We start from the raw sequence: 15,448 nt of genomic DNA, 5'->3' as shown, positions 1-15,448 counted from the left end.
GTGTTTTATTTTATTCTTGAAAATGTCGCTGGTAGTAGTAAACATGTTCCCCCCCCTTTAAATAAAGCAGAACTCATCTGTGCCGATCACTGACAAATCCAGTATGTCACTTGCATGGGTGAGATACATAATTGCAGCATGTTGTGTCAAAATGAGATCAGCAGTGACATAGATATTGTGTGTGACAAATGGATGAGCAAAAAATATGCAGCCTGCATGCCTGCCATGCATTTAAAAAATCTGTGTTTGTGTGAATATGCTGGGAATGCGTGCAAACCCAACAAGCAGGAGAACAAAGATTGAAAAGCTATTAAATGTACTTACTTGTTATCTGTGGCAGCCGTCACAGCACTTTCCAGAAACAGTAGTGTGGAAAGCGAAGAGCAGCTTCCCCCAAAACGGGCTTCGTACCCTCACTTCTTCCTCCCCTTTGTTTCGGAGTCAACGTCAGTTTGGAGTGGCCGTCACAAAAAGAAGGGCTTCAAGTGACAGAGGTGAAATAACCGCCGTTGACCGTGGAACCCCACATGTGATAAAAAACAGGATGGAAACCAGGTAGAAAGACATCATTTTTCTTTGTGTTGTTTAGAGGCAGATCACAGCAGCCTGGTTGCGTTACCAACAGCTACTAGTAGGCCTAATGTTACACATCTCTAGGCCCTGGACCGCCTGGTCTAACAGAAATACGTGAAACCACACATCACGATGTGGTGGCACGTAAATCAATGTAAATCAATTACTCATCAATGTGAGTAAAAATGTGTTAAAAAAAGACAGGACCTACAACTAGGATGAGGTGTTTGTGTCCTAAAGGGTTGTTGAGTTACTAGTTTGTAACGTGTTTATATATTGTAGTTATATTTCATTTTACGTACTTATTTTAAGCCCAACCATGAATTTTTTCCGGACCTAAACGTTCAATTGTTAGCAATTTTACACATTACGTGCCACCACCATGTTATGCGCTGTTAAGAGGTCGTTGTCATTTCACTTATTTCTTTGAGATCATGTTGCCCGGTCACAACACACAGCGGCACACTGAAGTTCATCCGCATGTCCTCATAAAATAGGTGGTGATGTAGCGACTACTACTCCTACTTCTACTTCGTGGTTAGTTGATGAGCTACTGCAACTGACAAGGAAACACGCCAGCCAGTCAAGATCATGCTAGCTCTGGCTAGCTCTCTCAGCTTGCTAACTGTCAGTTGTCAAGCTCGTTAGCTTGGTCAATGATAGGATAGTAACTTCAAACAGTTCATTGAAAAAAGGTACATGTATTTGTATCATTAATTACGTTCTCTTTTGAGGTCGGTAAATAAATGTGGATGTTGAAACGCAACTAATTAGCTGCGATAAATTCCTCCATTTTGGAATCTCTGGCTCTCCGTTACCTCAAAGGTCAGCTCTATCAAGACTGTTTGCAATTGGTCAACGGCACAAATGTGCATGACATAAATTCACCAAAGTTGAATCCAACACAAAAGATTTGCAGGGATTAATTTTACCCCAGAAATCCACTGTTTGCATCAATTTAATTAAAACAAATGGATGGGAGACCGAGCTGTATAGTATACTGCAAAACATTATCAGTGCTTAAAAACTGAGTCTTTAAACTACATCTATCGAATTTTTTTTTTTTTTGTAGTTTTTTTGTCGTATAATCACATTGGTCTCATGTTTAGCCTCCTATCTTTTATTAATGGCTTGCAGTGGGTAAAGTAGCACTTTGACCAGTTCTACTGTAGGCTACCTGGATAGCAATAGCAAGCTAGTTGATTATTTCTTAAGCAGACACAAATTCTGGTACTGAAAGGTGAGGCCAATGCAGAAGAGCCTTAACTTGCATTCTCTCTAATGGCCATCAGGGGGCGACTCCTGTGATTGCAAAAAGAAGTCAGATTGTATAGAAGTCTATAAGAAAATGACCGTACTTCTCACTTTATTTTTTACCTCAGTAAACATTGTGAACATTAGTTCATGGTCTCAATCACTAGTTTCAAGTCTTCTTCACTACAGCATGATGGTCTATTTAGAGTCAAATAGACCATAAAGCAGGGTATGCTTTAGGGCGTGGCTACCTTGTGATTGACAGGTCGCTATCAGAGCCTTATACGGTGTACCTCCTCCGCTGTCATTATATGGTTTACTGGCTGCAAAAGTCCAAGATGGCAATGGCCAAATGCCAAACTTGAGGCTTCAAAATCGCAGTCCACAAACCAATGGGTGACATCACGACCACTGCATCCACTTCATATATACAGTCTATGCTCTTAATTAAATAAACGGAAATCCAGAATGTCACTTTCACCACATTTGTCATGTAAACAAGAAACACTGCAAGAAACAACAGAACACCGACTGTGTGAATGTTTTTTAGTGTACATTGAGGTATTCTTGAATGACAGAAGTAGAATGATCACACTTTGCTGCCTAATGTGAGCAGCTTCCTAACCGTATGGAAAGCATTTAGTCTGAACTTGCTGTGACTCGGGCTTCAGGGGTCGGGAATGAGCAACTTGCAGGGGCCACCATGCGAATGTAATGGGGTGACAAAAATGTTTGAGATTCTATGTGCATAAAGCTGAGGCTCAAACTTCCTCTTTGAAATGAAATAGGCCAAATAATCTGAATTCAAAACCAGGTTAGATACAACGTTTTAAGTTTATGGTCAAAGTTCATCCTGTGTTACTGAGATTTTTACACGTATTAGAAAACTCTATAATAGAGGGTGTGAAGCTATGAGGATATAAACTCATTTAATTTCTTGCTTTGCACTTAAGCATTTAATATCTAGTAGGAATGTAACTCGGCAACCCATTCCAGAGTGTTGGTGACTTTTGAGGAGGCTGCAGTGGCCACAGCTCCACACCATCGTATTATACAGGCCTCTTTTGTCTCTCTGGAAAATGTCAAGGCGTAATTGATATATTTCTCACTGTGCTCTTTATCTGTGTGCCATGTTTCAGGTTCTATGATCTGGGTTCACGCTGACCTTTACCAGTGCACTCTTTTCTCTCGCTTTTTTTGGTGCCTCACTGAAAATAGCTCAATAGGATTTCAATGGGGTGTCTTTCATTTGAGACAATCTTCTCTCCCTTCTCCTACCCCTTTGACGATGGCTATTTACTTTGAGATCCAACTTTTCAGCATGTTGTTTGATCTGAGATTTACTGCGGATGCTTTGTCCACCAAAGTCTGACAAAAAAAAAAAAAACATCCTGATCCTCAGCCGTTGATGCTACTGGCATTGGCGCATTTTTACTCAAAACAAACCTGAACATTTTTTGCTCGATAATTAATGGAACAGCTCTCGCTGTACCTGGCACTATTAAATGTAAATGTGCAAATGAGATGAGAACAACATTTTGGCACATGCACAATCCAAAAAGGTCAGAAATGATGTTTACTTCTTGAAGTCAATTATTTCTTCCTTTTTTTGTTTGTCCCGCTGTTTTCACCTTGGTATGTCTTTTTAGTGAGTCCCTTTTCTCTGCCTTTAGAAATGACCATGTACTAGAAACTGAAATGCCATTCCATTGCTCTCTAGGTTAATAGAGGTACAAGAAGGTCACTGGCCTTCATGAGCCAGTTTATGGAACTCAATTAAACAACACAATTACCCTTTTCACAACAGCTCAAACATTTTTGCTGTGGTTCAAATAAAACCAAAACACTGCTGGAGAGTGTGGCAACATGCATAACTGTGTGACCTCGGAAATACTGGATCTTTATTATGTATTGTATAGAATCATGTATGGGCAAAAGGTTCATGCCAAATGATCGATGCACATTTTAGTCCCGCATTCACTTGTTTTACATTTCAACAATTTGGGTGTACACGAGCCTGATATGTTTTAGTGGTTAAGAGTTGCGGCATGCAACAAGTTATGCTATAAGTTTGAACATGAATCTAAAATGTACTGCAGGTTAATGTGTTAACATGGTCACTGAAGGAAGAGAGGAAATCCTGTAAAGTATCAGTACATTGTTGGAAATATAATGTTGTCCACCTGCTACAGCCCTGTTTTGCCATGATCTATACAGAACTGTAGCTGGGGATCCGGGTCCTTTTCATACATAGACTATCTAGAGGCCTAAAAAGAAGGCCTAAGAACAACTTTAGGGCGTCCGTATCAGTTGTCAGCGTAGTTTTGTGCAGCCAAAGTTTAACGAAGACTCATCTGAGGCGGCAGCTTCATTCATCCTGCGATTGTAGGATACAATTTACAGGTAATTTACCGACATTGTTATCAAAAGCATTTTAATATAACTAGAATATAGTGTGTTTATATATATATATTAGTGCTGGGCAAGTTATTGTCGCACTAACGCATTAATTAATTAACGACGCCAATTATTTTATCGCGCGTTAACGCAGTTTTTTTTTAAATTATTGAGCGGACATTAAGCGCCGCCCCCCCGGGTGACACGCCTGGTCTGGAACCCCCCTTCACTCCGTCACCGTCGGTCTCTCCTGTCTCCCACACACGTGCGCGCGATCGTCTCATTATAGGATCAACCGTGACAATATTAAAATACATATTGACGTGTTTTTAAATAAACATATAAGCGCGTGAGAACAAACTGCTCTTAACTGCAACTCTTTATTAGCATAACGTCCTCATGCAGGTTACTGCCACGGTACAGACCCCCTCCAGGTTCCCTTGCTTCACCTAGATTCTCCTGGGTCCTAAGTCCCTCCATGTACAGCATCTTATCACCATTTAGCAACGTACATTTATAACATAATATGTGGTATTTATAACAAATACCACATATTATGGTAATCAGCGTTGCATAGTGTCTGACCAAAATACCAAAAAAAAAGCAAAAAAGAAATGATTCATCTAAATAATTTTTTAGAGTTTTTAAAGTTGTTTTGTTTGTAATATGTATAGTAAGCATATCATTTAGTTATCGCTACTGAGAATTTAACAAACATAAAAACATGATGTAGATAGGTTTGCAGTTTTCAAGGTGTATATTTCAAATTGCATCTATTACACACATGAAAATAAAGTTGTGAAAACCGGCTGAATATCTATTATCAGAATCATCATAACTGTATTTTAACTACTGTGTAAAGGGAATACTGCTGTTAAAAAGCACCTTATTTATTTAAAGTGTTTGCAAACCAAATGTTATTGCACCTTTGTTCATATAGCAGTACTTTTAAATTAAAAGTGCGCAATACACTACTTTTGAATTCATTATTGACCTTTGCACATAACAATGCGATTAATCGCAAAAAAATCATGCGATTAATCACGATTAAAAATTGTAATCGTTGCCCAGCACTAATATATATATATATAATATATCCACAAACAAGACAAATTAATTTGCAGTGTTTTAGCCTCACTAGCACCATCTCAGATTATCAAAGAAGACATTATTAAAGGGACAATACACCCCCAAATTAAAAAATACACATTTTTCCTCTTACCTGTAGTAATATTTATCGATCTAGATAAATCCAGGGACTATATCGACTTGTGGTGCTAAAAGTGCCCCAAAAACAAATACATTTGGGAGAACTCTCCCTTTAAGAAAATCTTTTCATCAACAATAAGCAAGGAAACCATAGGTTAGTCAATTTATGAAGTCATCATTAACTCAACAATTCTCAATTACAGAAGCAGTTTGATGCTTTGGAAAAATGTATACCCCTCTCATGCCTGTACAGTAAATAGCTGTACAGGCTGCTGTTTCCTGTGTTCATGCTAAGCTAAGCTAGCCAGCTGCCGGGTGAAGCTTCATCTTTAGCGTACAGGCGGGAGAGTGGTATCAATCTTATCATCTTAACGAGAATGCAAATAAGCATATTTTCCCAAAAATGATTAAATATTCCTATTCCCTATTCCTTATTGGAATTAGCAGCAATACAGCAAATCGGATAATAAAGTCTGAAATACGACATATTTTGCCTTATGATTCTGTATCTTGATTGCACTCAATTGCATTTCAGTTGCATGCTACACCTTCTTTCTCTACATGTGTTTCCTTCAGGTAATCTTTTTGTGGTGGAACACAGAATGTAATTGTAATTCTCAGGGGTGTTAGTTGAGGCCATTGCCTTTTTCTTTAATAGCTGAGAATGTGCATACACATGACGAGCCACTACTATCTTCATCTCTCTCAGTAAGAGCATAGTGCTGGAAAGCTCCCAGTTGTTGCCGGTCCCGGGTGATGCAGAATGCTCACTTGCTCCTTGTCCTCTTCACTTCCTCCCAGTCCTTATCTCTTGGTCATCCACACAGACTTGAGCTGTCCTGGATTCCCTTTACTGCAGCATTTCTTCTGCACTGCTGACCTTTAGCTCAGGTCATCAGAAATTCCTTATTCAGGCAGCCGATGGGGGAGCTTCGGCTCGCTCTTCTGTTTGAGGGGAAGAAATCCGGGTTATATATATCAGTAAGTCTACAATGTCATTCACTAAGCATATATAAGATAAGCTAATGTGCTGTTTAGGCATGAAGACATGCTGCATAAGAACATGTTCTTAGACCTTGGATATGCTGCAAATATTCATGTATTTTATGGCTTTTTAAACTTCTTAGGTGTTTAATGCAGTTTTTTAACACACAGTCCGACTATTGTAGCCCACTATTGGCTTTATATATGTATATATATATATACATATATATATATACATATATATGTATATATATATATTTGGTCAGCTTTGTCTGTTAAACGACACAAGATGATATAAAAGCAAAGTAGGAAAGATGTTTCTGCTCTGCAAAAGTATGATTATTTTTCAGAATGTGTTTTAATATTTGTCTTTTACTTGTGGATTCTGTGAATTTTATCTTAAAAAATAAATATGCTCAAACTGCCCTAACTACAGTTATGGTTCCCAAGTAAGCATTTGCTTGTTTTAAAAAAAACATTTGGGAACCACTGAGCTAACTAAAGACTGCATTGTGTAGAAGGAAAGCCACAGATAATGAGAAATTGTTTTACGACTGTATTTTTGTCTCTGAAAGGGTTACAAGTTAATTATTATCAAATGCACAACCGTTCTAGAAGCATCACAGCGTTGTCAATGAAAATGTTGGGTCCAACAATGCTGATTAAATATGTAACAAAAGAAAATAGATGTTACTTTAAAAGTAACATATGTTTGTGGTAGAAACTAATTGCAAACGAATAAGCTGAATATACAGGATTTATTTCTGGGATTTTCTTTCGTTACATATTTAATCAGCATTGTTGGACCCAACATTTTCATTGACAACGAGGCTTCTATAACGGTTGTGCATTTGATAATAAATAACTTGTAACTTGTAACCCTTTCAGAGACTAAAATATAGTCGTAAAAACTATTTCTCATTTTCTCTGGCTTTTATGACCTGTGGCCCTTTAAAACAAAGCGATGCGTACTTGCGATCCCTGCCCGTGGTTTTGAACCTGAAGCTGCTGACTCTCTCCACCGTCGTCCCGCTGATGAAGAATGGGGCGTGTCTTTCTCCCCGTGTTTTCCTGTCGTCCACAATCGGCTCCTTAGTTTTGCTGACGTTGAGATGGAAGATGTTGTCCTGGCACCAAGATGTCAGGGCTCTGACCTCCTCTCTGTAGTCCGTCTCGCCGCCATCGTGATCGGGCCGATGACAGCTGTGTCGTCAGCAAACAAAATGATGGTGTTGGAGCTGTGTGTGGCCACAAAGTCGTGCGTGAACTGGGAGTAAAGGGGAGGGCCGAGCACGCGGCCTTGTGGGACGCCGGTGTTGAGGGTCAGGGTGGAGGAGGTGGTGGTGATGATGAAGATCATGTAATATGATAAAGAAGCTCAACTTTCAGGCCAACATAGAGAAGATGTCCTCAGAATGGAATGGAAATGTTAACATCTACACCTCTATCATAACTGAGCAAATTATCTGCCCAAGAAGATCATTTATAATGATTGAAAGGTCCAGAAGAGCAACCAAATGGTGCTTGAGGTGAGATTGAGGTGAGATTGGTGCTTGAAGTGACTGCTTATAATAAATGTATTCTCATTTACCTTGGGCCACTATTGTATAATATGGCAAGTTAAAAAATGAATTGTTGATTTATTGACTCATTTTCACACCAACTTAACGTACTGATTGTCTTTATAGACAGTGCCAACTTTGTCTATTTAACAGCACAATGAATTGTTTTGCCTACTTGTGCCAGCTGCTTATTATGTGTCAGACCCAAACATCCTGACCATATTTTTTAGTTAACATGCAGAAGTTTCAAGGCCGACCTACTGTATATTGTGTAGTTAAAGTATTGAAATGTGTTTGTGTTGATTTCCCAGCAGCAAAAATGGTTATTGGCTGAACGAAATTAGATTCAGTGAGGAACACTGACAGATCTGAGGCATGTGCAGCTGTTGTCATTTCCACAAGGACTCATTGTGTAGTTGAATTTGTAATCCCCTTTGAAATGCAAAAATATGCTTTATATATGATATGGTTGAATGCATCCAATTATGGCCTTTAATTTTTTAATGATTTGCTCTTGAAACATATTCCAGGCAAGTGTTCCTCGCTAAAATTATTGTTCTCTTTAATCTTGCTCTGGAGTATGGAGTGAGGGGGAAACTACACGGACCGAAATGGGCTTTCATAACTTAAGTGAAAATCACCCAACCTCACACAAGTGTTAGGCTGATGGCCTTGCAGTAGTGTGTCATTAGCATTCATTATAGTCCTATAAGCCAGAGTAATTACAGGCCCAAGTGCAGGGAGGAATAGCAGTTTACACTGCTAGTAATTTGATTTGCATCTACGCTAATAACTTCTTTTGTGTGTGTTTATGTGCCGTGTCAGAACACAAGTGCCATTTGGCTGCAGGCTGTATGAGGCAAAGAAGAAAAAAAAGCCTTTTAAATTCTAAGATTGAGTTGCCTTTGCTTTCAGCACTCGAAGCTCTCAATCTGCTAAAGCGTTCAGATTAGCGTGATCACAGAACAAGTGATACTGCATTTTTCTGAAAGTCGGTTTGATGGGTTTTGAGAGGAATGTGGGGCAGTAAAGGAACAGGAAAGCAGACGGGCAGCTGAAAGTTTCTCTGTAACATTTTTCTATGCAACCTTCAAAATGTGTCATTATTCTAATCTTACATTAAGGTGACGTGGGATCCCAGTTGTGCATTTACTCATGTTTCATGACCTTTTAAGTTATCTGATTACCTCCGTAAAAAAGCATAAACACATGCATTTTCCTCACAAAAGGTACGGGAATTACTTTCTATCATAACTGCTTCTGTTTAAGGCCATTAAAAAGTGAACGCCAATGTTGCCACAAGTCGCTCGTATCCTGTTCTGCATGTGCACCGCTGGGCCCTGAGGGAACTAATACCTGTGGTGTCTGGGCAGTGTCTTCAAAAGAGCCAGGCTCCCTCTTCTGATGACTGACTGAGAATAGAGGAGCATTCCCCAAAGCTGATGAGGTCACAGGGTTAAGACTATACTTTTGTTGGGGGACAATGACATCCTATTTACCTGGCGGGGTCTTGCTTTCTTCTCCATGCAACTGTGACCTCGGTGTGAAAACCAGACCTTTGTCTCCTTGACAAATAGAGACTCAACGTTCAGATTCGCTTGGTTTCACCTCAGTGGCCCCTAGCTGCGAGGCCTGCGGGCTCCTTATGTGGTCACAATGTTGGCCTCTGCTGAAGATGTATCTGGATCTTTTGATCAGGTTTACAGGTTCTAGCAGTATACCCTGAAACCCATGTATACGTGTAAGTGTTTGACCCAATTTTTGAGTCTAGGGGAAGGTTTCTTCCTGATTTTAAAGCTGCAATAATCACTATTTTTTAAATCATCAGTCAGTTGAGTATCTGGAAAGTAAAGTTGCCCATGCTGATACTGCTACTGAAGTGCCCACAGAGATTTAACACCAGACTTTGCAGTTCCGCTAAGCTTTACGTAGCTAGCATCCTTTAAGTCGTTGTTCTGGTTTTACAGCCTGTAACTTCAATATTTTGTTTCAGTCTCACAGGTCTGATCGGTGTCATTTCAAGATGCAGCAGGGAGCCGATTTTAGCTATCCTAGATAAACCCACCTGATGCTAACTGCCCAGAGCAACTCGGAGGTGAACATAGAGAAGCACTTATCTGCTAAAGATCCAGGTAAGTGGTGGAGACCAAAAACAGAGCTAAAATGAGAGTGAACATGGGACTTAACTTCTTAAACTAATACATGTGAATGGCTGGATGTGTAAATAAGCAGCTGTTTGCCGACATGTTCCCCATATCAACTTTTATAGGTGTTAACTTGGCAATGTTGTGTTTACGGTGGTCAAAGATCAGTTATTGCAGGTTTAAAGACCTGAGTTGAGAAATACATGTCCCTGCGTCCCTGCGCTGATCAGTTTTCACTTGGTCTTTCTTCCTCATCTTGACCCTGGGGTTGCCTGTATACATGAATCCAAACTAATATGATTTGGGATAGCTTACTCCTTCAATCATATAAAAGGTTGTAGTGGTTCGCATGGCAATATTACGACTCAAAATCGAAAGTATTTGGATGTCCGTTGCCAAAAAACTTTGTTTGCGTTTCTAAAGAATGTGGTTAAGGTCTGATAATTATTCATTTCTAATTATTTTCCTTTCAGATCTAACAATGCGATTTCACGTTGAAATGTGTCACATGACAAAAGCTAACTGCTGTTTCTCGGGGAACTTTAAGAATGCCATTGCCCCTACTCCTTCTTTGTGCTCACTTCTTTTGGCAGCTCCTCAAACAATTTCAAGAGAAACTCATTATTTCCTGTCCCACATGAGTTCTTTCATAACGCTTTCAATTCATCTCCTGATTAAACGTCTGAGAAATATATTTGAGCAATATTGGCTTGTTTACCCGCAGGTGTTGATAAAATCTCATGGCACTGTCCCAACTGCTTTTATCATTAAGAGGAAGTCAGAGGTGTAAAGGCCAGTGAGTCGGTGAGGAGCCACGTTAAATAGGGCGATGCCCTGACCATCAATTCTGCCACCCACTTTGCCTCTATGCTCTGGTAATGTATTGGCACTGTCACTGCAGAGGTGGAAGACAGCCACTTCCTGTCGGAGCAAAGCTATTCACTCTCAGACCGAGTTCAAGGCTTTGACAGCTTTTTAAAGAAAATAACGATCGTTTTACTTCTTGTTGTTTTCTGGTCTTTTAGCATACACTGCATATGTTAATACAGTTTGAATAGCAAGTTGAAACCAAGAGCTGAGCTTCTTTCTAACCCTGGATGGTCATCCGAGGATGTCGGTTATGAAATCCACCTGATAGCGAGCCCCCGGAGCCCTTCCTCTTCCGTTTACCCGCTCTCCTAATCCGCCGCTAATGGTTAGCAATGGAGGCCCAGAGGAAGATTCAACCGCTGGTGTGTGGAAATCCCTGCTGGAGTGGGAGTGTCGCGCTTGAGGAAGTGCTCAGCGAAGCGCGCCGGTAGACAGCGGCGGGACCCTCATGCCATGTGCACCAAAATGCTTCAAGGTGACCCGGCAACACGAATGTACACGGCCACACACTCGCATACACACTCGCGCGGAGGGACACACACCGGGGGGGACACAAAGACACACACTTTGATTGTGATCGCTGGCAAAAAGCTGTGCTGTAAAGAAGGGATCTTCCCTTTCGGAAAATGTTCCAAAGCGGTCACATTGTCGGAGATGAATTTGATTTGTCGCTCCCACTCGGCTGTGTGTAGTAGTTATGGGTTCTCGTGTATTCTGAAACGGGGATATCTGAGACAGGAAATCGACTCTCGGTGAGATTTGACAATGAGACAGAGGCAGGACCCAGACGGCAACGGAAACAAAAGGCCTGAAAGAAGTGTTCAGTATCAAACCGACTGCAAACCGCCCCGAGGCGTTTAGAGCAATCGTAGGGAAGCGGCAGAGATGTGATATAGCATGATAGTACATAAACTACTAATTAAATGTTTCAGGGTTGCAGCCGTGTAATTTCCTTCATCAGCTGATAAGGGACTTAAAGGTTTGTTCTCGCCGCCTTCCTTCCAGTGCTTTGGCCTGAGCTTTGTTAGCCTTTGATGGATGGTTTAATGTCATTATTTCACAGGGTGACTTTTCATTCAGATTTATTGTCCCTTGAAGGCAAAGTGCACGTAAAGGAGCCCGGCAGAGGCCACGTTGTTTCACCTCGTTGTCTTAGCCCTGGGGCCCGAGGTCACGTTCGTATGCCATTTGTTAGCGTCTGCGTAAGTGTTGGAGGTCTGACCTTTGACCCCGCGTGTGTTTGAGTGGGATGCAGGTGTCAGCGTCGGACAATGGCAGGGTGACAGGACACGCTGATACGATGTCGGCCAGCACGTTTGCCGCAGGCCTTTCTTTGGCGACAGCGGTCCTGTCTTTTAAGTCCTCGCTTCCTATTTTGGGATGAGATTTGAAACGAAGCTATTGTTCAATCAAGAGTTATTTTCCCTACATAATAAACTCTCTCTTTCAGTTGAGTGCTACAAGAAGTAATGTTGGATATGTGCCCGTTTTTTGTGCATCAGTGTGTGTGTATGAATGCGTGAGGGGGGGGGGGGAGTTGATTTGCAATGCATAAACTTATGTGAGCTTAACTTGGACGCGTGCGCTCACAAAAATACCAATTTGGGATTTTATTCTTCTACGGCAAAGTATGTTTCACGCTGTCCTCCTTGGACCAAAATGGATGTCGGAATGGGCGGAGGGGGGGGGGGGGAGGTGCTAATCTCAATGAAGAGAAGGGTAAAAAGAAGATTGATATTAATATCAAATCAGGGCATGTGTGGGAGAGGCAGCGTAGCGCGAAATGCTCAATCTAAACCGGCGGGGACGCCTGTCGACGAAGCACTAAATGTGGACTGACCTCCTTAACCCGTCCACCAGGATCCTTTCTGCTGCAATAAATAATAGAGGATCGGTGGGGTCAAGCGAAGCACCACTGGGTGGCCTGCTCCTCCCACATGAACCGGGGGCCTGTTTGCTGATCACCCTCCGGAGACACAATGCACAATGTGTCCCAGAAGCCTCAATCAATTATTGATGCTTGATGAGAAGGGGAGCCAAGACAATCTCTTAACTTCTAACTTGTTGGCGATGCGAAAGTGAGATTGAATGGTCCCAGACTACGCGGCGCACCCTCCGGGTTAATTGTGGTTAAGCATCATTTGTGTGCACGCAGTATGATTGCCGCCCGGGCACAGCTGAGATGAGACTGACCCCTGAAATGAGCGCTTTGAAATTGGTTCCGAGCACATATTTTGTCTGGAGTGCCATTAAATTGTGAATTTATTCAAGCTCAATCTAGCAAGTGTGCGTTCACGGACCTGAAATATTTCAGCTACTTCTGGTGTTTTCCCCTCTTTCTACTTTTTTTTTCCTTCCTCTCCAGCCACCGTGTTCACTACTTCACCTCCCCCCCTCCCCGAAAACTGATATAGATGCTGAACAAACATGTACAGATCCAAAAAAAAACAACTCCCCGCGTAGTCTCACGCTTCAGCCTAAATGCATGTAGTGTCCTAAACAGAGATTATCTGGGCGACTCATCGTGATTGTCTTCCCCCCTTTTTTCGCTCCCAGGTGGCGGAGCGAGGTCCACGTGTTTGCACAGGCACAGCAGCAGTCCCCCGGGGGCAATGCTGCTGCAGCTAAACTCTCTGATGCTTCTGATCGCACATCACTCCATGTGCCTCTGTGTGTGTGTGTGTGTGTGTGTGTGTCTATCTATGCATACAACACACACACGCTGAAGGTACAGTTGATAGACTATATCACACCCTATTACGCCACAAAAACATGGAGATAGCGGCTGGTTTGTACGATGCTAATCTATTTCGTGGAAACCCGGTTTTACCTGAAAAACTCGCGAGATAATCAAACGCGAGATTTCCTAATCTGCCTGTTTAGATATAATAGATATAATATTATGATAAAGTAAGGAACAATTGAATTGCATTAGTAGCTTTTGTGCTGCGAAAGCTGACTGATTTGCCATCACTTGGATCCATGACAGTTGTTTATTGATGCCTCGGGGCCAGACGACAAAATGATGAATAGAGAGGAAGTAATCAGAAGCACTCTTGAGATGCACCGCAGATACGCTCTCTCCACCGGGTCTGCTGCAGTGCCATATAACAATTAGACTGCCGGATGATTTTATTAATAGTATTATTCCCATTAAAATGCATCCTGTCAAGAGAAAAAAACAATTATTGACCTGGATTTTTTTTCTGCTTTATTCTTCTAATCAAATTTAAAATCAAGAAATTGTGCACTAAACTGAAAACAATGTAAGGGGGGGGGGGGAACTGTTTAATTCCACTTAGCAATCGACTATTTCCTATTTCCCCCTTCGTTTATCTTGAGGTCTCACGCGGTTTTGGTTTGTGTGGGGATATTGGTGCCCAAGGTTAAACACATTCACGTCTGTAGATTGCTCAGCTTTACACAATTAAAGAGAATTCAACTCTGTTTTTTTCTTCTTCTTCTTTTTCTTCTTCTTCTTCTACCCAAACATAATTACAGGGTATGGAATGAGTCATAGCGGAGTGTTACAGACTCAACAATGGTGGAGGAGAAACTTGTTCATCCGATTGTGACTGCCAGAACATTGCCCCGTGGAGACAGGAGGGAAACAACCGCGCACACACACATGCAGAAGAAGAAGAAGAAAGAGAAGAAGAAAAAAAGCAAATCCAAATTCATCTCCTTATGCTTTCATTCTTTTATTTGAATACAGATGCATTCACTCCTGTGTAAGTCTCTCTTTTAAAAAATGCTCGTCTTGACTTTTTTTCATTTTTTTTATACAGTAAAGCTCTATTTACTGTTTAGGGGTGCTGAATGCCAAAGATTTCGTCTCATTGTGACAAATTTCCTGCTGCTCGGAGACAGTGGCGGACTAAACTTTCTACCCCCCCACTCCTTCTTTTCTCGGGTAAATAGAAACACAAGGACACAAAGCGTGTTGGGGGGGGGGGAGTGGAGGAGGTTGCTTGCCCCCTTTGGGAGGATTTGCCCATGAAAAATATTTTTTGTAATCAGTAATGAATCAAACAGATAATAAGTGTTTAAGAATCTGTGAACCCTATGGAGCGTGTTCCCTTTCCCCTTTTATCTGATGCAACTATCGGCTGTCTTGTCTTTATCAGCTTACAGTATGGGATGCCACACAGCAGCAGCAGCAGCAGGGGCACATGATGGAGGGGGGAAAATGCTTGACTGCAGTGCCCTCTTGTGGCGGCTGGCGGCACTTGCGCTGTAGAAACTTGAGGAGAAGTCTTCAAAGAGAGAGTTCACTGAAGTTGTGTTGAGCCACAATAAAACGTATAGTGTTTAATATATACTTTGTGTTCTGCTAAGACTCAAACACATATATATTTATAGAGTCTCTTCTCTTCTTCTTTTGGATTATCCATAAACAAAGAGTCGCCATAATGCTAGCATGGGAAGCTAGCAAGAGACGGGTACCTCTGGTCA

This window comes from Pholis gunnellus, assembly GCF_910591455.1.
Source record: "Pholis gunnellus genome assembly, chromosome: 4".
In the NCBI taxonomy this organism is placed as follows: Eukaryota; Metazoa; Chordata; class Actinopteri; order Perciformes; family Pholidae; genus Pholis; species Pholis gunnellus.
This window is presented reverse-complemented; position numbering follows the sequence as displayed.